This window comes from Ictidomys tridecemlineatus, chromosome 4 (assembly GCF_052094955.1).
Source record: "Ictidomys tridecemlineatus isolate mIctTri1 chromosome 4, mIctTri1.hap1, whole genome shotgun sequence".
Taxonomy (NCBI): domain Eukaryota; kingdom Metazoa; phylum Chordata; class Mammalia; order Rodentia; family Sciuridae; genus Ictidomys; species Ictidomys tridecemlineatus.
This window is the reverse complement of record NC_135480.1, coordinates 146,319,657-146,346,823: the sequence shown is the minus strand read 5'-3', so window position 1 is coordinate 146,346,823 and position 27,167 is coordinate 146,319,657. Positions and strand designations below refer to the sequence as shown.

At 32.4% G+C, this 27,167-nt stretch overlaps 1 protein-coding gene and 1 pseudogene across 12 annotated transcripts in view; one reads left to right on the top strand and one right to left on the bottom strand.

Moving 5' to 3' along the window:
- The window catches only part of Rfx3 (regulatory factor X3), a 300,010-nt gene that overhangs the window by 72,203 nt on the left and 200,640 nt on the right, over positions 1-27,167 (top strand). The window contains exon 2 of one of the 12 annotated variants that reach the window (XM_078047591.1): positions 9,249-9,298. The exons of the other annotated variants lie outside the window; for them this stretch is intronic. The gene's annotated coding sequence lies outside the window, so the exon portion shown is untranslated. The remainder of the gene's footprint in view (positions 1-9,248; positions 9,299-27,167) is intronic. 12 annotated transcript variants of the gene reach the window in all.
- Positions 20,465-20,824, bottom strand: LOC101973145 (signal recognition particle 14 kDa protein pseudogene; annotated as a pseudogene).

Here is a 27,167-nt window from a genome sequence, read left to right as displayed (position 1 = left end):
GTAATAATGAATTTTTTGTTGTTGCCCATTATAATGAGTTTTTAAATAATTAATGCATGCACATAACGAAAAATAATTCAGATAGTTCAATAGTTTATTTAGTGCAAAGTATGTCTCCCTCTCACTCTAGCCTCCTGTTCCCTTATGCAGAGGCAACTACTTTATCTAATTTTTGGTTATTATTCTATATATAATGTTAACATGAGTTGATTTTTTAAAAAAATGGCATCTACGGATCAAAGACACAAACTTTAAAAAGCTGGGTTGTCACTTGGGTTAGCCAAGTCAGGGAAGGCTGGATGCCTAAGACACTAGGGTTGAAAATGCACCTGGACCATCTGCATTTATCCCCCTATCCCATAGGGGTGGTAGAAAGTCCTTGCAACATTCCTGTGTGTTTTATAGATAAACAAAGTCATTATTTAAGTCACATGTATAGTTAATGCAGAACTCAGCTGTAGGGTTATGCCTCTTTCTATCCTACTACAGTGAAGTGACCTCTGGATTTCAGAGTGTTGTGAAGAATTATATAACTGGAAAAACAGCATACCTCAGGGACACAGCCACATAAATATTTATATCAGCACAATTCATAATAGCTAGACTGTGGAACCAACCTAGATGCCCTTTAATAGATGAATAGATAAAAAATATGGCATAAATATACAGTGGAATATTACTCAGCAATAAAAGAGAATAAAATCATGGCATTTGCAGGTAAATGGATGAGTTAGAGAAGATAATGCTAGGTAAAGTTAGCCAATCATAAAAAAAAACAAATGCCAAATGTTTTCTCTGATATAAGGAGGCTGATTTATAACGGGGTAGGGAGGGGTATCGTGGGACAAATAGATGAACTCTAGATAGGGCAGAGGGGTGGGAGGGAAGGGAAAGGGTATGGGGATAGAAATGATGGTGGAATGTGAAACATTATTATCCAAAGTACATATGTGAAGGCACAAATTGGTGTGAATATACTTTGTATACAATCAGAGATATGAAAAATTGTGCTCTATATGTGTAATAAGAATTGTAATACATTCTGCTGTCATAAATAAATAAATTAATTAATTAAAAGAAAAGGGGGAAAAAGAACTATACAATTGAAATAAGAATCTCGGAAACAAACATTTTAGGAAGCCCAAAATAGTGCTTTTTTTTTTTTTTTGGCTTGTTTTCTTTTAAAATGCTGTTTTAATTTTAGAATAGATTTAGATTCCTGGAAAGTTTGTAACAATAGTACATGGTTTTTGTATACCCTGCCCTAGTTTTTCCTATTAACAGGTTTCACCACTATAAAGTTATTCCTTATTCCTTATCACCATATTGTACTCTTTCAAAGGAAGTAATTCTACAACATACATTTAAGGAGTGGGAAGTTATATTCCTCCTTGAGCCTGGAATATCTAAGTAAATTTTCGGGCATACTTCTGAACAAGGGATTTCTCTCTTCTCACCCATCTATGTTCCGTCATTTAAGTATGGATTCATAGTATGATTATTAGGTTATAATCCAGTATAACTGAGGACTTTTTAAAGTTGGCTTCTAGGTCTCTGTGATGTACCTTTCTCATGGTGATTATATTTTATTGAGCACTTCTTTACTTTCTGAATATTCAATATACTTAAGATTCAACTTATATATTTCCTACTCTTCTTCTAGAAACTGCAGTTTCTCCAAGTTGGCCTTATTTCTTTTACTGAAAGATAATATTAGAAACTAAGATCTAAGTGCCAGATATGTAATTGCAATTCTTTTTAAAAACCAAATATTGAGTGGAAAAGAAAGTTTTACTTATTGTCCTAGGAAACATTAAATTAGATCTTAATAAGAATTTACTTAATTTTGCTGAAATGTAAGATTTGCCTCAGTTATTTGAGTAGATTGATACTAAGAATTTTTAATGGACAAATCTAGGAAATTTTATTACTTTTTTTTGTTACTTAAGAAAAAAACCCGTCCTTGATGTTAATTTACTTGATATATGTATGTGTGTGTGTGTGTGTATATATATATATATGTACATATATAATGAATATTTTATATAAAACATTTTATGATATGTATATTATATAATAAATATTATATAGAAATGTGTGCTATATAATTATGAATAATATACATTTTATTAAAAATATATAATATATGTGTGTGTATATATTTTGGTGCACTTGACCAGAATACCTGGAGCAAAACTTAGAGCATGGTAATTTGAAACAGGTTGAGATTAACTCTGGGATATTGAAAGGGTTTTATACTCCATTAGGATAATTAACAGGCATGGAGTCTATGAAACACATGTAGTTTATATTTATCTAAAGAGTAATACTTTTTTTTAATGACTAAGCATTTATTTTGTGTGTCCAGCAGAGAATTGGGGAAATGGTTTTTTAAGAAAAGGGAAAAGCAAAACAAAAAATTAAAAAATGATTAAAGACAATAATAACTAATCTGTTATAAATAATCTATTATATTAATCTGATGTCCTAATATATATTATATATATTAATTATATATTAATTTTCTATATATACGCTATATATTAATTTTCTATATATACGCTATATATTAATTTTCTATCTCTTTGTTAAACTATAAGGAATAGTCTTTTTAAGTCAATATAAATAGAAAAGTATTTTAAAAAGCCTGACTGTGTACAATTGCAATTAGTAATAAACAGAACTTATCAGGAAAATAACCAGCAGGTAAAAAATAAAGCAAAGGTAAATGAAGCTATCTTTAATGAATTAGTAAACCATGACAGCACATGGGAAAATCATGAGGCAGAAATGCCCTGGGAGCTCTAGAATGAAAATAGCTGGAAAGCCTCAAGAGGAGTGGAGTGAGTGTAGAGATGGGAAAACAATAAAAGTGAGATTTTGGGTAAGGATTGCTGGTGAGGGGTGAGGACTGCTGGTGATTGCTGAGGCTGGCAAGGTTGACAGGAAAAATGTGAGATCCCAAGCATCTTATTGGAGGTTCAGTGGAAATGTTGAAACCAGTGCTTGAAGAACCTGGAAACGGTGATCTGGGACCTGACAGAGGGAGATATTTTTATTGTGTCCACAGTATGTTAGGTACTGCCCTTCCATGTATTATGTCATTTAATTCTCACATCAACTCTTTGAGAAGAGGATATTATTAGTTATGTCTTACATGACTAAATGAGGCACTGAGGGAATTGAGAACCTAGGGTAACTGACATAGCCAACTGGATGGAGGTAAAATCAGACCAAGATATTATTTTTAACTTCAAAATTGTGTAGGGATCAAGTTGAAAACCAACTAGTTATAGCATAGGTGCAAACTCTTAGGGCTTGGAGCAACCAGCCGTACTTTTTGGAGTTTTGGTGTTTAATTGGTTAAGAGAAAGGAATTTAAAATGGTACCAGGTTTAGATAGTTCTTAGTTGTCTAAGCAGTTAAAAATTTGGGTACTGATCATGATCTGTATCTTGGGAAGGTCTCAGAATGGACAGTGGATTAATGGTGATGGATGATACAGAAAATAGGCTTGGGCATGGGATTATTTGGTCATTTTAATTACCATTCAACACTTACTTTGAACAAAATCCTTTGACAGGATTTATACAGGGAGTAATTTTGGCTCTTCTTGAGGAGGATAATATTTAAGGATTGTTTTATGACTCTGGCAAGCTGGTTGATATTGCATTAGTCCATTTTTGAATGGAAAAGGAGAATAACTAAAACCACTGTGAATTTTAAGAAGGTAGTTTTTTAAAATGGTGTGTTTGTATTTACAGAGTAAATCTCAAGAGCAAATTAATTATATGACTATAGTTCTTGAAGTTAAGTAGGCTAAGTGAGGGAAAAGCATGATTTAATCTTGCTTTATTGCTTGCCAAATCTCTAGGCTAGCCATTTTTTCCTTTTAATAAAAATGCTTGTGGTTCCTTGTTTTCCCATTAGCTCATAGTTGAGAGCTCTGTTAAGTTGTCTGTGAGACGGAGTGTATTAGGCTTGCCTGATTAAAATTGTTCACGAGAGATCAAGCAGACAAGGGACTTTTAGCATAATTAAAAAAGCACTGCTGCCCTTTAAAGATGAGAAATCAGAGATTTTCAAAATTTATATCCACCTGTAGAGATGTGTGTTTATGTAATTATATTCCATTTCTTTCATGAACCCTTCTTTCTTAATTCATACATGGTGTCTTTCCTTTTATGGGGTATTATCTTTGCATGTAAGAAACAAAAGAACTGTTTAGAAGAGCCTAGAACTTGAATGAATCAAAATGTTTCCCTTGAAAGATCACAATGTAACAAGTTAAAAAATATTATCAGTTACCTCATTTTTTTTTTGAACAGAAAAATGACATTTTAATCTGATTAGCCAGCAACATAAGAACAAATCTCTTCTTGGAAGCACCAATTTTTACAGTGGTAAAGTAGGTGTTTTAGAAGGAATAATATTGGGTAAATTAGAGAGCAAGGAATGAATTATCAACACTAGCGTATTATCAATCACCAGATCAGAATAATATTAATTTCATATTCTCCTAATGTCCTTGAATATTATCCAACCACTCTGATGGTGTTTTGCAAAATTTAACCATAGTAGACAAGTTCTTGGTTGCTTACTTTAACTTTTAAGGGTTTTTAAATTCATTTTTCTATATAAACATTACTTTCAGTTAAATCTAAATTTTGACACAGACTGATAAGACAGTCTACTGTTGATGTTTTATAATTTACTAAATGTACAAGTAGATATTAAGTAAAAGAAAACCAGTGAATGGAAGGATAGCAGAATAAAATAGACATTATTATTGCTGTGGATATATATGTGACTGCATGACCAATGTAATTCTGCAACCTGTACACTCAGAAAAATGAGAAATTATATCCCATCTGATTTAAATGTATGATATGTCAAGATCATTGTACTGTCATGTGTAACTAATTAAAACAAATTAAAAAAATGGGGAAAATAAAAAAAGAAAACCAGTGGAGTGGAAAGCTCAAACCAGAGTTTAAAATGGTACCAGGTTTAGATGGTTAGAATCCACCTCAGTAACCCTAAGCCTATCCTTTATTCTGCTTCTTGTGGCCTTCTTGAACTTCCTTTGCAGTACTATTCTATTGAAATTAATTGTACACAGCAAGATAATCACAGATAAACTGGAAAGCTTTCAAGGGAAAATTTCCTAATTGTCATTTGATCCTTCCAATTTCCTAATAGACTTATTTTTAATATAAATGTGTTTTAGGCTAAACACCTCATAGAATTCAGAATAAAACATTTTAAATATAGTGACAGGCACTTTGACATTTCAGTGCTTTTTAGGAGAGTTTGAAGTTATCCTTTTCTTAGGAAAGTCATTCACTTAAAGTCCACAGATCAGAATTATTACCCTATCTACTTTAAAGTTATAGTTGATCTCCATTTTAAGTTGGTTTTATATGGGTTTAGATATTATTTAAGTCATATATAAAATAACTACATAATGGTTAACATCTAACAGATATTAATCTTATCATTTGATGCCTGTATAGTAATATTGCTATTGTTTAATCTTAAAAGATGAAATAACTTACATAATAGTTGAATTTAGTTATGTTCTATTTTTACTTTTTAAATTAAATTATTTATTCTAATTTGTTATACACGATAGCAGAATGCAATTTATTTCATATTACACACATAAAGCACAATTTCTCAAGTCATGATTGTACACAAAGTATTTTCACACCATCCATGTCTTCATACATGTACTTAGGGTAATGATGTCTAACTCATTTCACCATCATTCAGTTACTTCCTTATTGAATGCCAGAGTAAAGTTGAAGATGACAATGGGAAAAATTAAAGCAAATTGCATATCCTGTGTTCTCAGGCTAATCTGAAAAAATTATACCAGTTTTTGGGAAATAGTCTCCTTTTGTTTAATGGATGTCTTAGCCCAAAGTTTTTAATTTTATCTTTTTATTTTGCAGTTCTCAAACTTTGTATTGCTGGGCTTTGAAATAATTCATTATTATTTTATTTTATTATCATATTTCATGGAAAGAAATGGATATACTTAATGTGGTTTAAAATTGCTCCTTCTTTTGTCTGTTTGAAGCAAAGTCCACTGCTATAGACTGAGTACTTTCTTGAGCATGTCAGTTTTTTTTCCTGTGTATGTTTTTAAAAAGACGTTTTAGTTCTTCAGAATGGAACCCTTTCTAGAATAAATCAAAATGATAGTGCTATAATGAGGCAGTATTTTAAAAGAAAATTACTAAGGTGTGAAATTTTTTTAAAACCTACATGTATAAGGCATTAATTTTAAAGACTAATGGCTTCTGACATGGGGATACTTCTTTAGGGAAGGCATTTTCCTCAATAAATAAGTAATGCTTTGTTTTCACCTAGAAAATTGCTTTAGAATATTTTTCATGAAATTTAAATGATTTTTCCATTAGCTGAGAATGGTTCTCAAAGTGTCTTGATTTGTTTTAGCTTTATCTTAGTTTGCATTTTTAAAAATATTTAGCTCTATCTTGATTTTAACATAAAACAACAGTGTCCACCAAGAACCCAAGTTATTTCCATATCAGGTCTGAGCAAGAGAATACAATGATAGAAGAAGCTTCTCAAACCAAAATGTATTGTAAATTCCTATAGTTATGTTTGGACTGATTTGAAAAAATCTAATCAAACATATTTGACCAGGCATAAAAGATATTTTAATTTAAATCATAAGAAATAAAGATGAAAGGAGCCTGAAATTTTAAATGGTAGACGTTGTTTTATTTCCTTCTTTTAAAAAAATGTCTCATTATCTGCAGGAGGAGAGCACTAAACAAGGTTACATCTTGAAATGGTAAAATCTGAATACTTTTATTTGTGGGAGGAGGTCACAAAAAAGGTTATTCCTCTGACTTCTTCTTGACAAGTAATCAGAGAGGAGTTCAAAGATTTCCTGGTCTCCAATCATTTTAGAGTCTTGAGAATTAAGTTTCGGCATCAAATTATATATTACTTTTACTTTTGATTAAAAACTGTTTTAATAGACTATACAATCCAGCAGACTAGATCATAATAGATGTTACAATTAAGATATAATTGAAGATGAAATCTTATGGAATTTTTAAGATGTAGTATGTGTTGTAGTTGTGGCGACTTGTGTATCTCTATTATACATAGTATTACTTCTTTTATATATCCCTGCAAAAAAGCCCTTAATTTCAGATACTGCTTAATATATCTGTTTATTCATTCATCTATCATTCATTTATTCAGACAGTAAACACTTTTTGAACATTTCTTATACCTCAGGCATTAGGCTTGGGTGGCAGAGATACTGTGATGAGTTTACCTGTTTTTGAGGAGAGATTTATGACAGAAACAAACTCACAGATAAATCGGTATGAACATAGAATGGTATACATGTAATTGTGGCTGGAATATCAGAAATGATTTCAAAAGAGGGAATTATATTTAAAACTGATTCTGGAAGGACAAGAGTCCATTTGCTGAGCCCAAAATAAGAAAAATGTACATGTAGAAAGTGGGAAGAGCAAGTACAAATGCACTGCATTTTTAAAGGACTTTTAAAATATTTCAGTCTGTCTGGACTATATAGATATACTTGCAGATGATTCTGGAAAATTAGGTGGGAAGGCTCTTGTTCACCACTTTGACAAATTTTGACTTCATCAGCAGGAACTGAAGGTGAATGAGTAACATGAGAAAATTTGTATTTAAAAAAATGTGTGGTACTATAGGAAATATTTGGAAAGGGAGAAAAGACTATACACAGTGTTTATCAGCTGGACCTTCCAGTAAACCAGGAGACATTCCTGTATCATCAGGTTATGGAAAACTTACTGCAGATCTTCAATCTGAAGATTTTTAATTTCCTCAGTGTAAGATTTTTCATCTGTAAAATGGGGATAATGGCTATGTTGAAATATTGTAAACTTGAATTGCCAAAGATGTCCTACTGAAATTTTTAGGCCTATAATATTCAGTAGAATAAATGGTAGCTGTTATTGTCAAACTTGAGGTGCTTAGCATTGCATAATAAACATTATAAATGCTCAGTTCTCCAAGAAATTCATGATAAACCCCAAAAGAGAAAAACACATTATAAAATGTGTTTTTATATGCTTATCTTTAAAGCTGTCTTAAAATAAAAAAAAAACCAGTTATGTTTTTAAAGGTATAGTACATAATTAACTTTGTTCATATACTCTCAAATACTTTAAATAACTCAAAATGTTTGGTGTTATGGCTTGAAAATTTGATGAATAGGATTCAGTAACTTTCTGTCCAAGTGCAAACTAGTTGTTCTGTTTTTCTAACCATTGAATAAGGATCAAGAAGTACCATCTTCTATCCCAGATGGGAATTTCTCCTAATTCCTCATGTAAAAGGTGATCAGTTTAGTTTCTGCTTAAACTCTTTTCTGACATAGACCTTACTTTACATTCATTCCATGTATAGACAACTATGATTGTCATTGTATTCCATTAATGGAGCTGATATAACTTTTAATTTCTATTCTTTTGGTACTAGTTCTCTCATGAAGCTGCATAGACCAAATCTAATCACTATTTCATTTGCCATGCCATCAGCCATTTGTGAAAATCATTCCTTTTCTGAGGCTTCTCATTTCCAAGTTCAGTATATTTCCAGATTTTCCAAGTTTGTGATTGTTGATTTTTTAAAACAGTTTTGTTGAGGCGTATTTGATATACAATGAACTGCATCTAGTTGAAGTGTACCATTTGATGAGTTTTGATGATGTATCTATGAAATCATCATTATTATCAAGATAGTGAAGATACTATCATTCCCAAAGCTTCTTTCTGTCCTTTTGTATTCTCTTTTTTCTGTCTCTCCCTGCCCCTCCTGATCTATTCCCATCCTCATAACTGCAGTCACTTATCTCTCTTGTCACTATAGAATTGTTTACATTTACTAGAACTTTAGATAATGAATACATACAGTTTGTATTCCTTTTTATTGAAAAGTAGTATAGTAGTATTCCATCATGACTATATCACAATTGGTTTAGTCATTTACCTGTTGATGGAAACTTGGGTTTAAAAGATCTCCAATTTTTATGATTAAAGCTGCTATGACCATTGATGTACATGACCTTGGACAAATACTCCTTTTGCATTTGGGCAAATAGGAGTAGTATGGTTGGGTTATGTGGTAGGTATGTGTTTAAATTTGTAAGAAATTCCTGAAACATTTTTCAAACTGGTTGCACCATTTTACATTCCCACCAGCATTGTATGAGAATTCCAGTTCTTCTACATCCTTGCCAACATTTGATATGGTAAGTCTTAAATTTTGACCATTCTAATGGGTATGTAGTGGCTTCTCTTTGTGGTTAATGTGCATCTTTCTGATGACTGATAATGTTGAGCATCTTTTTATGTGCTTACTTGCAATCTGTATATCTTCTCTGGTGTGTGTTCAAGTTTTGTGCCAATTTTAAATCAAGTTATTTGCTTTAATAAGTTTTTATTAGATATGTACTTTACAAATCTTAGTCTGTTTTTTCATCTTCACAGTGCCCTAAAAATGTGAAAGTTTTAAATTTTGATGGAATGTAATTTTGCAGTCATATCTTTTTAAAGATTGTGTTGTTGCCATCATATGTAATAAATTTTGCCTAGCTCAAGGTAAAAAATACTGTCTTATGTTCTAGGTATATTTATGGCTTTACTTTTTTACATTAAAGTCGATAATACTTTTTTATAATGACTTTTTTTAGTTTGGAAGAATTTTAGATTTTCAGAAAAGTAGCAAAAAGTAGTACAGAGAGTGGCTGTATACCCCTCATCCACTTTCTTTTATTATTAACATCTTATATAAACATGGAAGATTTGTCAAAACTAAACACCCATAATTAGTACATTACTATTAATTATACTTTAGACTTTTTTTGGATATTACCAACTTTACCTCTAACACCTGATTTCTGTTTTAGAATTCACTCTCAGATTGCACATTGTGTCCTCATGTCCTCTTAGTCTGCTCTGATCTCTGATAGTTCCTCCATCCTTGTTTTTCATGAACTTTACATTTTGAACAAGGCTGGTAATGTTTATAGAATTTATCACAATTTGCATTTATCTGATATTTTTGTCTTGATTAGATGGAGGCTATGACTTTTGGGGGAGAGTTCCTTTCCTGTCACATTGTAATCATGGTGACGAACTATCAGCATGCCTTAACTGACAGCAGTTACTTATCCTTGATTACTTGACCAAGGTATTGTTAGCCAGTTTTCTTCACCGTAAAATTAGTCTTTTTTAAAAATCATTTTTATAGTCTGTTCTTTTGAAGCAAGTCACTAAGTATAGCTCATATTTAAGGAAAAAGTGGGAAAGGAATCAGAGGAGGGCATTTTTGCCCAGTATCCTGGAGCTGAGTTTCTACATAAATTATTTGAAATTATTCTGTAAGAAATATTTGTTTCTCCTTCATTTATTTCTTTACATTAATATGTACTCATATATTTATTTTGTATATTCAAGTACTGTTATTTATTTTATTGCTCAAATTGGTTTATTTTAAGATATGGGGAGCTCTTTTAGGTTGGGTCCAGGATCCCTTTAAACACTTACCTCTTTTTTGGAGCAAATCTTTGTTTCTTGACACTGCAAGATATGTATGGCTTCTTTTATGTTTTCTATGTCTTAACCTTAGAATAATTCATTTCTCAAAGAATCCCTGATTCCTGTTTTTTAAGTATGTTGTTAAAACCAATATCTGTGTACTAGGTATATTGGTTGCTGTTACTGGGGTGTCATATGTCTAGGTTCACTTCCTGACAGGGCCAGGAAATATATGTATATTTGCTAATCCATGGATGTATGCTGTCTATCATTATTTCTGTATCTTTCCACTTGTATTTATGTTAAGCTAAATGTGAGTTCATACTGATTGATGTCTCTGATTCTAATCCAGTTTCATGTGATTCACTTTATCGTGTTTTATTGTGTATATCTAAGTATTTTTTTTCAAACAGAAAATGGCTTCTGCCATCTATTTTTCATTGTTTTAACCCCAGTATACATGTAAAGCAGTTTCAGGATATTAGCCTGCACCCTGAAATCCATTTTTAGTTAATTTATATATGTGGCATGTGGTATGAATCAAAGTTAATTCCTAAAAAACTATATTTATGTGTGTATATATGTGTGTATACATATGTATATATACAATTGTTTCAACAAATATTTATTCAAAAGGCTATTTTCTATTTATGTCTTTGTTAAAATTGCTTGTCAATTTATGTGGGGGTCAGTTTTGGAATTCTCCATTTTTTTTCCTTTGGTGTGTTTGTCTATCTTTATCTTATAACAGATTGTCTGGATTACTGTTAACCTAAAGTAGGTCTTCAAATCAGGTAGTGTTAGTCCTCCTGTTTTCTTCAAAGTTGTTTTGGCTATCCTGCATTTGCCTATGAAATTTAGAACTAGCTTAAATTTCTGTTTTAAAAGCTTACTTTTATGTGCCTTAAATGTTTAGATCACTTTTGGAAGAAATGACATTTTAACAATATTGAGTCAAGTAACCCATGAGCAAGTTATATATATCTCTCTATTTATTTAGATCTTTAGTTTCTATGAGAAGTATTTCTATAGTTTTCAGCATACAGATCTGTTTTACATCTTTTGTCAGATTTATTCCTAAGTGTTTTATATTTGAAATTCCAAATTGGTTGCTAGTAAATAAACATACAATTGATTTTTTCAATATTGATATTGGGTCCTATAATCTTGTTAAACTCACCAGTTCTTATAGCTCTTTTATAGATCCTGATTTTCTACATAGAAGATCATGTTGTCTAGGAAAAGTTTTACTTCTTTCTTTAAATTCCAAATACTTTTAATTTATTTTCTTTGGCTGATTGGCTAGCTAGATTGTACAGCACACTGTTAAAGAGAAATGATAAGAGCAGACATCTGATTCCTGATCATAGAGGAGACGCATTCACCTTCAAATAGGATGTTAGCTGCAAGTTTTTCAGATGCCTCTTTACTTAGGCTGAAGAAATTGTCTTTTATTACTACTTTGTGGAGAGTTTTTATCAGAAATTTCATGCTGGATTTTGTCAAATACTTCTTAGGTTCTCATTTATTTATTTTCAAATGACTATTATAAGTCTGGCACTGTGATAAGTATTTTTATGACATTATCTTTGATTTTCAAAGCCATTCTCAAAATGAACATTCCTGTCCTTGTTTTAGATAAAGAATTTAAATCTGTAAAGACCTTAACAATATCTTCCTCTTGAATTCCTGGATTTAATGTGCATCCTCATTTGGATAGTTCACAGAAATGATAAGCCCCAGATTTCTTTCTGCCTCTAAGTTCTTTCTTTCCCCTTTTTTCCTTTGAGCTTATATTTAGGTGATCATTATGTTTTCCTTTTAAAATTTCTTAATATGATAAGTTACATATAAACCAACCTTGAAACCTTTTTTCATTTTTTAATTGATTTTTTTAAGAATAAATGACAGCAGAATGCATTATAATTCTTATTATACATATTCAACAAAATTTTTCATATCTCTGATTGTATATAAAGTATGTTCACACCAATTCATGAATTTATACATGTACTTTAGATAATGATGTCTATCACATTCCACCATCCTTGCTAACCCCCTGCCCCTTCCTTTCCCCTCCCACCTCTCTGCCCTATCTAGAGTTCATCTATTCCTCCCATGTTCCCCCTTTCTACCCCACTATGAATCAGCCTCCTTATATCAGAGAAAACATTCGGCATTTGGTTTTTTGGGATTGGTTAATTTTACCTAGCATTATCTTCTGTAACTCATCCATTTACCTGCAAATGCCATGATTTTATTCTCTTTTATTGCTGAGTAATATTCCACTGTGTATATATGCCACATTTTTTAAAATCCATTTATCTATTAAAGGGCATCTAGGTTGGTTCCACAGTTTAGCTGTTGTGAATTGTGGTGCTATAAACATTGATGTTGCTGTGTCCCTGAAGTATGCTGTTGTTAATTCCTTTGAGTGTAGACCGAGAAGAGGGATAGTTGGGTCAAATGGTGGTTCCATTCCCAATTTTCCAAGGAATCTCTATACTGCTTTCCATATTGGCTGCATCAATTTGCAGTCCCATCAGCAATGTATGAGTGTACCTTTTTCCCCACTTCCTTGCCAACACTTACTATTGTTTGTCTTCATAATAGCTGCCACTCTGACTGGAGTGAGATGATAAGAGTAGTTTTGATTTGCATTTCTATAATTGCTAGAAATGATGAACATTTTTTCATATATTTGTTGATTGATTGTATATCACTTTTGAGAAGTGTCTGTTCAGGTCATTGACCCATTTATTGGTTATTTGTTTTTTAGTGCTTAGTTTTCTGAGTTTTTTATATATCCTAGAGATTAGTCCTATATATGATGTGTGAGGAGTAAAAATTTGTTTCCAAGGCTCTCTATTCACCTCACAGATCATTTTTTTTTCTGAGAAGAAACTTTTTAGTATGAATCCATCCCATTTATTGATTCTTGGTTTTAATTCTTGTGCTATAGGAGTCTTATTAAGGAAGTTGGGGCCTAATCCCACATGATGAGATTAGGGCCTACTTTTTCTTTTATTAGACCCAGAGTCTTTGTTTTAATTCCTAGGTCCTCCATCCACTTTAAGTTGAGTTTTGTGCATGGTTAGAGATAGGGGTAAAAGCTGTCTACGCTAAGCCCCAGGCCAACATCATTCTAAATGGAGAAAAATTGAAGGCATTCCCTCTAAAAACTGGTACAAGATAGGGATTCCCTCTTTCAGCACTTCCATTTAACATAGTTCTTGAAACAACTGCCAGAAAATTAGACAGACAAAAGTAATTAAAGGACTACGTATAGGAAAAGAAGAACTTAAAATAGCACTATTTGCTGACAATATGATTCTATACCTAGAAGACCCAAAAAGCTTCACCAGAAATCTTCTAGAACTAGTAAATGAATTTGGCCAAGTAGCAGGATATAAAATCAATACCTGTAAATCAAAGGTATGCCTGTATATCAGTGGCAGATCCTGTGAGAGGGAAATGAGGAAAACTACCCCATTTAAAATAGCCTCAAAAAAAAATTTTTTGGGGGAATCAACTTAACAAAAGAGTTGAAAGATCTATACAGTAAAAACTACAGACCCTTAAGGAAAGAAATCAAAGAAATACTAAGAAGATGGAAAGATCTACCTTGCTCTTGGATAGTCAGATTTGATATTATCAAAATGACAGTACTACCAAAAGCACTATATAGATTTAATTCCTTTGAGTATAGACCGAGAAGACCAAGAAAAATGCAATTCCGATCAAAATCCCAATGGCATTCCTCATAGAAATAGAAAAAGCAATTATGAAATTCATCTGGAAAAATAAGAGACCTAGAATTGCTAAAGCAATCCTTAGAAGGATGAGTGAAGCAGGTGGCATCACTATTCCAGACCTTAAACTATACTACAGAGCAATAGTAATAAAAACAAATGGTACTGGGCAAACTGGAAATCCATATGCAACAAAATTGAAACCTTAAGCTAAAATTAAAACTTAAAAATTCCAAGGTTGACCTTATGTGGTAGGCTTGACATATCATGCCTTATGGATACTGCAGTACTCAAATTTTAGGATTCTTAATATTTACTACATACATGAGGAATCTTGATATGTAGTTTCCTTTTCTTGTATCTGTATTTGGTTCTGGTATCAGAATAATGCTGGCTTTGTAAGTGGAAAGTATTTTCTGCAATGTTTGGGTAAATTGTATTTGTATTTTTAAGTGAGCTTATGTCATTTGAATTCTTTAAGAAATCAATCATTTCTTTTTTTATAATATTGCCATATTATCTGTAGATACTGTAGTTATGCCAGCTCAGTCCTGAAGTTGTTAATTTATATCCTTTAGTTGTTGAGAAATGTGTCTAGAGATTTCTCAATTTTTTGACCATTTAAGAGAGTGAAGTTTTTTTCCATTGGTATTTCTTCTTTTTCATTGAATTCTGCTACAATTCATATTTCCTTTTGTCTGTTTAATTTAGGTTTGATCTGATGCTTTTCTAATTTTTTTATTTGTTTTACTTAGTTACACATGACAGTACAGTGATCTTGATATGTCATACATTTGAATCAGATGGGATATAATTTCTCATTTTTCTGAGTATACAGGTTGCAGAATCACATTGGTCATGCAGTTACATATATACACATAGTAATAATAATGTCTGTTTCATTCTACTATCCTTCCTATCTCCCCAATCCCTCCCCTCCCTGCCTCTACTTCTCTTTACTTAATCTAGGGTAATGCTATTCTTTTTTTTCTTTCTCACATCTTCATACATGCATTTTCTATAACAATGAGGGTCTCTAATTTCTTAGAGTAGAAGCTAAAGCCACTCAAACCTTTCTTCTTTTCTAACACAGATACTTAGTGTTATAATTTTCCTCCCAAGTACAATTTCAGCAATATTCTACAAATGTTAATGTGGTGTATTTTAAGTTTCCTTCAATTTAAAATAACTTCTAATTTTTCTTTTGATTTCTTCTTTGATCCTTTGATAATTTAGAAATGTCTTATTTAGTTCCCAAATATTTGGGGTTTTCAGAGATCTTTCTGTTACTGTTTTCTAATTAAGTTAATTGCGAGCAGATAACATACTTTATATGATTTGAATGGTTTTACATTTGAGACTTGTTTTGTGGTCAGAATAGTGTATACCTTGATTTCTATTGGTTTTTACAGCCTGTATCTTGAAGCTGTTATTAGGTGCATAAAGATTTGGCATTAGTTTGTCCTCTTCATGAATTGACCACTTTATCATTATGGCATTATTCTGTGAATCTGTGGTAATAGTTTTGTTCTGAAATAAACCTTTTCTGATATTGATGTAGCCACTCCAGGTTTTTTGACCAGTATTGGTATAGTATATCTTTTCATATCATTTTGCTTTTAACCTGTCTATGTTTAATTTACACTTTTCCAAAGTGGCATGTTGTGCCTTGCTTTTTAGGAGTCTGTTAATCTCTGTGTTGGAATTTTTTTTCCCACTAGTGCTGGAAATTGATCTCAGGGCATTGTGCAGGCTAGACAAGTGCTCTTCCATTGAGCTATCCTGAGCCCAATCTCTGCTTTTTAATTGGAGTTCTTAGATCAGTTACATTTATTAATGTGATTATTGACATGTTTTAAACCTGTCATTTTGATATTTATTCTCTCTTTGTTTCATCTGTTCTTTGTTTCCCATTTCTTTTTCTCTACTTCTTTAGTTTGTTTTAATACTGTTTTTTTTTTTCCTTCTTCACAGCTTTCCAGACTATTTAAACTTCCTTGGACTAGCTTCGATGTTATATTCTCAAAGCTTGAATTTTTAATTAATGTCTTCTAACTACTTTTGACTAGGATTTTGCCAGTCATAAAAAAATTGCTTGCTAATTTTGTATTTACTTTAATACTTAGGTGATAGAATATCCGGGTTTTGTAGTTAGTGTTGAGTGACCTTTCCAGGATTTAGTATTGGTTTTGTGCTCTTCCCATTCTCTCATGGCAGTGACACACTGGAACCTGGGCTGATTGCTTTGGAATATAGGGAGAACATCTGGGAGAAGTCAACTGGAATTCCTGAGTAAAAAGTATTTATCTGCCTTGATTTCTAATCTTTTCTTCATTTATTTTTAAAGGTCAGGGGAGAGAGGAAAAGAAAAAGAAAAATTTTTGGTATCTCTATCTCTACTCATTCTTTCCCAAATAGCAGGGATGATGGAATATATCTTTCAAAAAGTTGAGAATCCTTTCCTATCCTGTTTTAAAAAAGTATATCTAATATATCATTCAAGGAAGGGAGGTCATTCCAGGTCTTGAAATTTCTGTAGGGAAGGGGCGGGGCAATCACATGAAGAAGGGAGAAAGGAATAATGGGGTTATGTTTGAATAATTCATGGTTATTTTACCAGATTTGAAATGGGCAAGTCAGCACCTTTTAATCTCAAATATTATAATATGAGGAGGTATGAGATCTGTGCCTGGGCTCCCTGGAGACCTATACCTGAAATAGCTTTATTAACTCTGGCCTAGAACTGAGGAAAAAGAACTTCTCTGAGTTGCCCCTTCTTTGAAGTTGCCTTGTTCCTAGAGGATTTCCTTGAAATAGAATTGTCACTAAGGATTTTTGTTTAAGTAGCTCCTTTCCAGAAGATATGTAAGTAAGGGTATTCTTGTTCATTGTACATTGTAATTCTAGCTCCTATAATTTCAAAGATTCAGAGTATGGTACATCTTTATTTGAATGCAGGTGCTTTCTGCCTTGTTTACTTCAGACAGTTGAATGTCTATAGTGGTTAGCACTGATGATTTGTAAGCTTATGAATGATGCCAAAAACTAAATGTCTCTTGAGTACAGTGGAGCCTATATTCTAGTCTCTATGAATATTAGGGCAGTGTGCCAACTAAAGCTGGTTTAATTCTACAAGCAGGAGCCCTTTGCAGAAGGATTCGTGGTAATTAACCAATTCAAAGTGCAATATTTTCCTTCATTAATTTGGCAGAAAACAACTAAATATCTACAGCAAGACTGTTTTTGACATATTCATTTGCTGCTTGGAAAATAATGGATATTTTGAATTAGGCTATAAAAGAAAGCTGTTAGGATTTTGTCATTTACATTTTAACTTTCTAACAAAAAGTAGATTACTCAATTATCAATTTAAAAAAAGTAGGATAGTTGGCTACAGGAGTGACTAGAGCTGATTCACATCTTGAATCGATTGACTTGCCGGAGATTCTTAGGGATTTATTGGCTCAGACCTATTGCTTTGTACATCTACTTCCCTTTATATCATAAGATTCTATTGATGGTGATAGTTTCTTATACTTCCTTTCTTCTCAAGTTCTTTTTTACTCATGTTGGAGAGCATTTCATTTTCTTCTCTTGTTTCTTTGAGGTTAAAGAATTTTTTTTTTTTTTTAGCTCAAATCATTTGAAGAATTGTTAACTCTTTAAAAAATGTGCTTAGGGCCAGCCACCCAGCATTGGGTATTTTGAATAATTTTGGAACTAGCATTTCATTGATGCAAAAATTTTCCTGGAAGAGTTATAAAAGAATTTATTCATTTTAGGATATGTTAGTTTCCATATAAATATTCTTATTTGTGGATAGTGTCTTTCCTTTCATGAAAAATGTTTTATAATTTTCAAAATTTTACTAAACTAGAGTTATTGAATGATTTCTTGGTTCAATATTTTCTTCTCATATTTCGACACATTTTCTGGTTATACTTTTTCCTCTGTATGATCTGGATGTGCTTAGTTAGAAAATATTTTTAAGTATTCTTTCAATTGTAAATATTAGAAATCCATTTCCAAGCATCCAAAAACACAAATATGGAAGGATATTGGGATAGCTCCTGAAAAATCAGAGAACAGCTTGGTTTCATGAGGATTTGGAATTTTCCATGAGGAAAGCCATTAAAAACCAAGGTAATCCTCCCCATCGTATATGCTTTCTTCTGTCTACATGTTTCTTCTTCTTCACAATTTATAAACTTAATTTTCATTTCTTTCACAAACACAGAATCCCAATTGCAATCTATCATTATTCATTAGTCAGAGTGAGAAGCATATGGGCAGAGAGGCTGGAGTCCAGTCTCAATTCTAAAAATGGAAGAGAGAATGTCTACCCTTGTTCTAATAGCCATATTCTAGAAGGCAGCATCATAGAGTGCAAAATTGGGTACTAGGTCCTTGCAGATAAAAGGCAGTGCTTGTAAACTAGATAGATACATTAAGAGTATTCACATTGTAAATATAGGATAAGAGAAAAATTTCTCTATAGACTTAAAGATGTCTGTTTAGCCAATATATAAATTTGTGTCTAAATATCTCAGGAACTGTGTCAGGAATTCAGTGGTGAATGAGGTAAATATAATTTTCAACCTTAAGGAGCTTACATTCCAGTAGGGTAAATGGAATTTTGAAAAGTCAACATATAAAAAGGTAAAATAATTATAAAGTATGATAAGCGCTTTGAAGAAGAACTATAGTGTTGAGATAGAAAACCATATTAGTAATGGGAAAGGGTCTGGTGAGAGAGGATCAGGATATTTATTTTCTCTGCTGCCTTATGAAGAGGTAAAATTATGTTTAGATTTGAAGGAATGGGGGGGAATTTTTCCTATCAGGGAAAGTGACATGTATAAAGGCCTTGATGTATATGAAACATGGAATGCTTAAACAAATAAAATATGATCATTATGGATGAATGTAGAAAACAAGCTTAGGGACTAATTTTTCAATAACCATGAGCTTTTTTACTGTCTATATGGACCTAGACTGATTTAACTCAGTAACATTTAGTGGAAAACCTGCCATTATTTTAGAGATTGCTAGATTTGGTAAGCTTAAAAGCTAGGCTGAACATAAAGAAGGATAACCACCCCAAAATAACCCATTTAATAATGATATAAGAAAGAGAATGATATTCTATTAGAAGCTTATTCTTTGTTTATTGGTTCCTCATACAAACATTTATTGATCATGTGATAGGCACTGTTTTTGTTACTGAGACTTTAGAGTAAATAATTAGATAGGACCCTTCTTGTCATGGAGCTAATTAGGTCTTTACTACTCAAAAATGTCATCTTCTGAACAACTTCAGCATTAATCAACTGGGAGATTTCTATAACTGCAGATTCTCAGGCCCAGCCCAGACCTACTGAATCAGAATCTGCATTAAGATTCCCATGTGATTATATGAAGATTGAGAACTCTTATTCTGAAGTAGCAGTTGACAAACTGGCCTTCAGGATAAATTCAGCAGGTGGCCTATTTTAAAAAAAATTGTATATTTTAACTGATGCATAAAAACAGAAAAAAATTTACATATTGCTGGTAAACCATGTAATATTTCAATACATGTGTACATTGTATAATGTTTAAGTCAGGATAACCATATGTCTGTACCCAGTTATTTATCAGCTATGCCTATTTGTTTATTTATTGTTGCCTTCACTGTACAATGGCAGATTTGTATAGAAGTAGTGGAAATGCATTTGATATCTAGGTATTGATTTTATATCCTGCTACTTTGCTGAATTCATTTATTAGTTCTAGAAGTTTTTTGGTGGAGTTTTTCAGACCCTGTAAGTATAGAATCCTGTCATTGGCAAATAATGATAGTTGAGTTCTTCTTTTCCTCTTTTCCTATCTGTATCCCTTCAACAACTTTTTTTCTTTGCTGACTAGAGACTTTTAAAAACTAATATAGGAATATAACCACGTAGGTATCACAGATCTGAAATAAACTAGCTTCTTACCACAACTACCTTGTAAACACACTGCAACCTTTCTTCTCTCCAAAATGACCCTGATATCGCATGAAAACAGTTAGTGGGGGAACCAGAAACCTAGATTTTTAAACAAAACTATAAACAAAAGGAAAAATAGTAATTCAGTGGTTTGATAAAAGCAGGGAATTCAGTGCCCTTCACTGTGCTGCTTTGTTCTTCTTACTCTTGCTCTTTTTGTCTGTCTCCTTCAGCCCATCCATGTTAGCTCTCAATAGGTTTGAATAAGCCATCTGAAACTTATTCACTTCTTTTGGAGCTCACCACTGTGCTGATCTTCTTTTTCCATATTGTCTGAGGGATCAATGCCCTCCACAGAACCCTTTCTCTGTGCAGGTTTAATTAAGCCATCATACTTCTTCAAGGTGATATACTGGCTGCCTGACAACCAACACTTCGGGAAGAGCCTGGTCATCTCTATCAGGAACTACTTGCACTCCAGGAGTACCACCTTGCTGCACTGTGGGACCCTCCTCATCAACCAAAGACCCCTCCCTTTAATTTTTTTCCTCTGTCTAATTGCCCTGGCTAGATTTCAAGGGCTATGTTAAAAGAAGTGGTGAAAGAGAGAATCCCTATTTTATTCTAGTTTTTAGAGCGAATGCTTTCAATTTTTCTCCATTTAGAAAGATGTTGGCCTTGGGCTTAGCATAGATAGTTTTCAGAATGTTTAGATATGTTCCTATTACCCCTATCTTTTCTAGTGTTTTGAACATGAAGGGGTGCTGTATTGTATTGAGATGATCATATGATTCTTATCTTTTAAGTTTATTGATGTGATGCATTACATTTATTGATTTCTGCATGTTGAACCAACCTTGCATCCCTGGGATGAACCCCCCTTGTTTAGGGTGCACTATCTTTTTAATATGTTTTTGTATGTGATTTGCCAGAATTTTATTGAGAAGTTTTGTATCTATGTTCATTAGAGATATGGGTCTGAAGTTTTCTTTCTTTGATGTGTCTTTGCCTAGTTTTGGAATCAGGGTGATGTTGACCTCATAGAATAAGTTTGGAAGTGTCCCCTCTTTTTATATTTCATGAAATAATTTGAGGAGTACTAGTATTAGTTCTTCTTTGAAGATCTTATAGAACTCAGCTGTTTATCCATCTGGTCCTGGACTTTTCTTGGTTGGTAGGCTTCTGATGGCATCTTGAAATTGATCTGTTTAAATTGTGTATATCATCCTGATTCTGTCTGGGTGAATCATATGACTCTAGAAATTTGTCCATGTCTTCAATATTTTCAATTTTGTTGGAGTACAAATTTTCAAAATAATTTCTAATTATCTTCTGTATTTCTGTAGTGTCTGTTATGATATTTCCTTTTTCATTATGGATTTTAGTAACTTGAGTTTTCTCCTTCTCTTCATTAGCATGGATAAGGGTTTATCAGTTTTATTTATTTTTTTGAAGAACCAACTTTTTGTTTTGTCAGTGTTTTTAGTTGTTACTTTTGTTTCCATTTCATTGATTTCAATCATTTTGTTTCTATTTAATTTATTTTAATCATTTCCTGTCTTCTTTTGCTTTTGGTGTTGATTTGTTCTTCTTTTTCTAGGACTTTGAGATGTAATGTTAGGTCATGTATTTGTTGTTGTTTTTTCTTCTTTTGAGGAATGAATTCCGTGTAATGAACTTTCCTTTTAGTATTGTCCCAGAGATTTTGATATGTTGTATCAGTGTTTTCATTTACCTATAAGATTTTTAAAATCTCCTTTTTAATGTTTTCTGCAATTTATTATTCATTCAGTAGCATAATATTTAGTCTACCCATGTTGGAGTAGCTTCTAATTTTCAATTTATCATTGATTTTTAATTTCATTCCACTGATAGAATGCAAGGTAGTATCTCTACTTTTTTTGTGTTTGCTAAGAGTTGCTTTGTGAGATAATATACGGTCTGTTTTAGAGAAGAATTCATGTGCTGCTGAGAAGTGTACTCACTCATTGATGGATGGAATAATCTATATGTATCTGTTAAGTCTAAGTTATTGATTGTATTGAGTTCTATAGTTTCTTTGTTTAGCATTTGGAAGAGCTATCTAGTGGTGAAAGAGATGTTTTAAAGTCACCTAGTATTATTGGGTTGTGGTCTCTTTGACTCTTTAAATTGAGAAGAGTTTGTTTGATGAACATAGATGCTCTATTGTTTGGGGCATATATATTTAAAGCCTGCAGTATTTATGGTTTAGCCCTTTGCAAAGTAAATGTGTACCGTTCTTCTAAAGTTTCAAGTAATTTCAGCTTGAATTTATGACAGATTATTTTTTTACTTGTTGATAATGAGATATTTTATAAACTAGGCAGTGTTTGAACTATTTTGAAAAGTAGTGGTTTTATACCTTTGTGGCCTACAATCTGTAATTCAAATGGAATACTTTGGAGACTGACATATAAAACATATTAAAAAGTTCAAAAGAATGAATTCGACTTTGTGACTGATACAGTATAGACAATGGAATGCGGACCTAGGAGATTTAAGACTTTTTTAGTGTCATTGTGATGAAATAAAAGAATAAGAATAATATACATTTATTTATTTATTTTTATTTGCTTCTTTTTCCCTTGAAATGGGTCTTTCTATGATGTCCAGACAAATTAGCTTGAACTTGTGGACTCAACACCCTCCTGCCTCAGCCATCTGAGAGGCCGGGTCTACAAGTGTGTGTTCCACCATGCCTGGCTTACTTACTGGGTTTAAAAGTTGTCTTTTTTTTTTTTGTAGCTATAGACAGACAGAATGCCTTTATATTTATGTGGTGCTAAAGATCAAACCCAGTGCCTCACACATGGTAGGGAAGTGCTCTGCCACTAAAAAATCCCTAAAATAATTTTTTTACCAAATGTTTTTGAAGCAAATTGTTCATTTCATGGTAATAGTACTTTGGAGATTGCCAGGGCTTATGTTTATATGTCTATATTATTTATGAAGAAATTGAGACTAAACTTAAGGAAAAAGTTTTTTTATTACTAAGATTTAGTAATAAAAAGTTTTTTTATTACTAAAATGAAGACCTTGGCTTTCTGATTAAACTCACTAAATTTCCATTAAACAAATGGATTTCAGGAGGTTCATGGTTAGATTTAGCCATGCTATTCTCTTTTATTCCAAGCTTTGATCCAGATTGCTCTGCTTTTATATATTCCAAGTATTATATTTATAAGTAAAATTTCTTTTGAATATCAATAGAAAAATAATTCTCTTAAATCACTTTTCTCAATGAAGATTTTGTTTGTAACTTTGGTCACTATTAATACATATGCCATGAAGCTGTGATGATTTGAATATAGGAAGCACTTGCTTGAACAACTATGAATAAGTAATTCAGAGGACCTGGAAAAGTCAGTGAAACTAGTAGCCTAAGTCATCTGAGGATTATTGAGACACTGTGGGTTCTCAGTGTGATTCTCATCTTGGCTCTGCAAGTGGGCTGTGGGTTGGAAGCCACTGCTCAAACAGGAACTTGTGATGGTAGGCTGCTTCAAAGATATATATATATATCTTTGAAATGTACATATTTTGAAATGGGAAGAGACATCAAGTTCCCTTCTAGTGTAGAAAATAAATATAAAATAGTTGTGTAGTCAGTGTACCATTTGTCCAGTATCTTCTAGTTCTTGGTTTGCCAAATAATTGCAAATGGTGCAGTTCATCTACACCAAAAAGACTAGGGAAAAGGTTAGGGATAGATGAGTACCTCTGAGAACCTGGAGGGAATAATACCTCATTCAGTCTAGTAGAAAGATACCTAGGGCCTCACACTGTAGAATCTACTTATTTTAAAGTGAATTAAATAAATTCAAACATGTTTTTGGGTTCTTGAAAGAATTATGGTCCCTAATATCTAATGGATAAGTTGGCGCTGACTATTTCTAGTCATTTGTTTGAATGAACATCTTTAGTATCTTAAGTCAATTGAAAAGTCCATATTCAAATAGCATATACTTCATTTGTGGAACCTTCCATTTTGTGAAAATATTTTAAATTAAAACTTATATATATTTACATCAATTTGTCATTCAAATTGCTCATGGATTATCTAGTAGTTGTTTCTATGCACCTAAATATAGTCATTTACACTTATGGCAGTGAGATCAAATTAATTTCAAAAATTGGAAAGTAAGAAGAATTCTGATAACTTGAGGTTTTCTGATTTTTCTATTCTTATTTTAACTTGAGTAAAAATAGGCAAACATACTCTAAGAAGAAAATAATGTTAAAGGTAATAAGGCATCCATTTATTGATGATGTGTTTCTTATGCTGTTTTGTTTATGAAAAAGGCAAATAAGTATGGGAGGATACTTTAAAAATCCATTTAAAATAATTTTGCTATACTTCAGAAACTACAAAACTCATGATAATGTTTTCCATTATCATTATAAGATCTAAGATATGTTATCAAGATTATTTAGCACTATGTACAAATTGAATCTCAGGCTCATAAAATGTACACATTGGGCATGAAGAGACAAATGAAATATAAATTGAGAAATGAGAGAAAACAAGAAAAGTTTAAATTAATATGGGGAAGAATTTCTGTTACTGACCTTGGTGGAATAACTGGTAATGGTTTAATTCTCCTGCCACAAACAAGTAATAAAATTGACAAAATATTTGAGGCAACTGTCTTTAGGAATTGGACAATAGGCAGTGCAAGAAGCCATTTATAAGAAGAACCCTGCTTGTGCTCCGACTGTGACTAAGGGCAGTTTCCTGTATTGTGACAAGGACCTGAAGTATAAGCAGAAATAATGACACCTTTTGACTGAGAAGGCAAAGATCAGAGTTTGGGGTTATTGAGGCATCTGATATCTGGAATAAGGCATGAGAAAAGAGAGGGTGGGGGTTCAGAATTCTAAAGTTGGATTCTGCTACCTTTCCTATCCTCTACTATCCCACCTCCCCTCCCCTTCCATCTTCTCTCTCTATCCCATCTGCTGTAATTCTCTCCCTTTTTTTCCTTTCCCCTCACAACCTCTTATATGTAATTTTGTATAACAATAAGCAGTTACTAATATGGCATTATGTAAAAATGTGGATATGTAACTGATGTGATTCTGCAATCTGTATACGGGGTAAAAATGGGAGTTCATAACCCACTTGAATCTAAAGTATGAAATATGATATGTCAAGAGCTATGTAATGTTTTGAACAACCAATAATAATAATAAAAAAAAGAATTCTAAAGTTGGGTTCCCCTTGAGTCCTTTAACGAAGGATTGTGTAGATATGTTCCAAATGAGACTGTGTGAGCTTGCCAGAGAGTGTCTACTAGTGATTTGATCATTTCTGTGTTAAAGGTTTCCAGTAGACATTGGAACTCTGTCCCAAACAAAGTAGAGAGATGTTATGATCCTGCTAGCTGTCCAGTTGAGAATCCCTAGTTTACGAGTAAGGACCTCTGCCTTAGTAAATATTAATGCTGTTACAGAATACTTGGGACTGAATAAAATTCTTAAGAAATGGGATTTTATTTTCCCACACTCTGTAAACTAAGAAGTTGAAGACCAAGTCACCAGAGGTTTAGTTTCCTGGTGAGGGCTGCTACTTCCAAGATGGCACCTTCAATTCTTTGGCCTCCAGAGGGAGGATGTTGTGTCCCTTACAGCAAAAGTTTTCAAACATTGGAAGTGCTAGAGAGCTGAATTTTGTGTAGTTCTTAATCTCAACCATGAGGAGATTCCTCATGACCTAGTTTTAAAATCCTCACCTCTTAATATCATCAATGATATTAATACTAAATTTTGGAGTGGACCCATGCAAATCATAGCAGCATCCCAGAGTAATGCTTAATAAGATTAAAACTGGATAGATCTCTACAATAAACAGGAGGCAGAAATTTAATACTGCCAAACTGGAGGAGTTTGTAAGAAATACCTTGGGCCTTTCAAAACATCCGTAACTCAAATGTGTACAGCCAATTGTACTGCTTGAGAATAAGAGTCACTTACCAGTCTTATAGGATCATAGCACAGAACCAAGATTTCTTCATTTTTTAAAATTATAATGTTCCATATATAATAAAAAATTACTAGACCTGTAAAAGAACCAATAAAAAATGGAACCTGTAATTGAGAGGAAATGAAGTCAACAGAAACAGATTTTGAGATAACCTGGATGTTGATCTTCAGAGGCTTATGTATTATACAAGGACCGAAACACAAAAATAAGCCAAGCAAGCAGAGAGAAGAATCTGTGATCTTCATCAGTGAACAGGTTGAGTATTTTGGCTGAGAAATGGAAACTATTATAAAGAAAGCTAAATGGAAATTTATACCTGGGGAGAACAATAATTATAATTAAAATTTTATTGGTTTTAGCATCTCTAATAAAATGTTTTAAAGAAGCAATGAATGTGATATATACATCAATAAAATTTACTCAGTCTGAAGAACCTAGAGAAAAAAGGTTGAAGAAAAATGAGCAAAAATCCAGAGAACTACTGACCTAGCATATGTATAATTGGAGTTACAGCAGGAGAATATCATGAGAATGGAGAACAATATTTAAGCAAAAATGGTTGAAATTTTTTGATTAAGAAAATATCAGTTTATACCCTCCAAGAAGCTCAGCAAACTCTAGGCATTTTAAATAGACTATAATGTGGCAAGTTAAACTGTTAAAATATCTAAAAGTCATTCTGGTGGTAATGAAATTGTCAAGGTACTTAAGTAACCCATTATTTAAGAAGGCATTAACTTTGTCTCACATAGGAAAGGTAGGCCTCTTATATTTAAAAATATTGGATCATAAGGCCTTTCTGCCTGTGTGGGCCCATTTAAAAATAATTTTATGTTTCAGAATATAAAAGCAATAC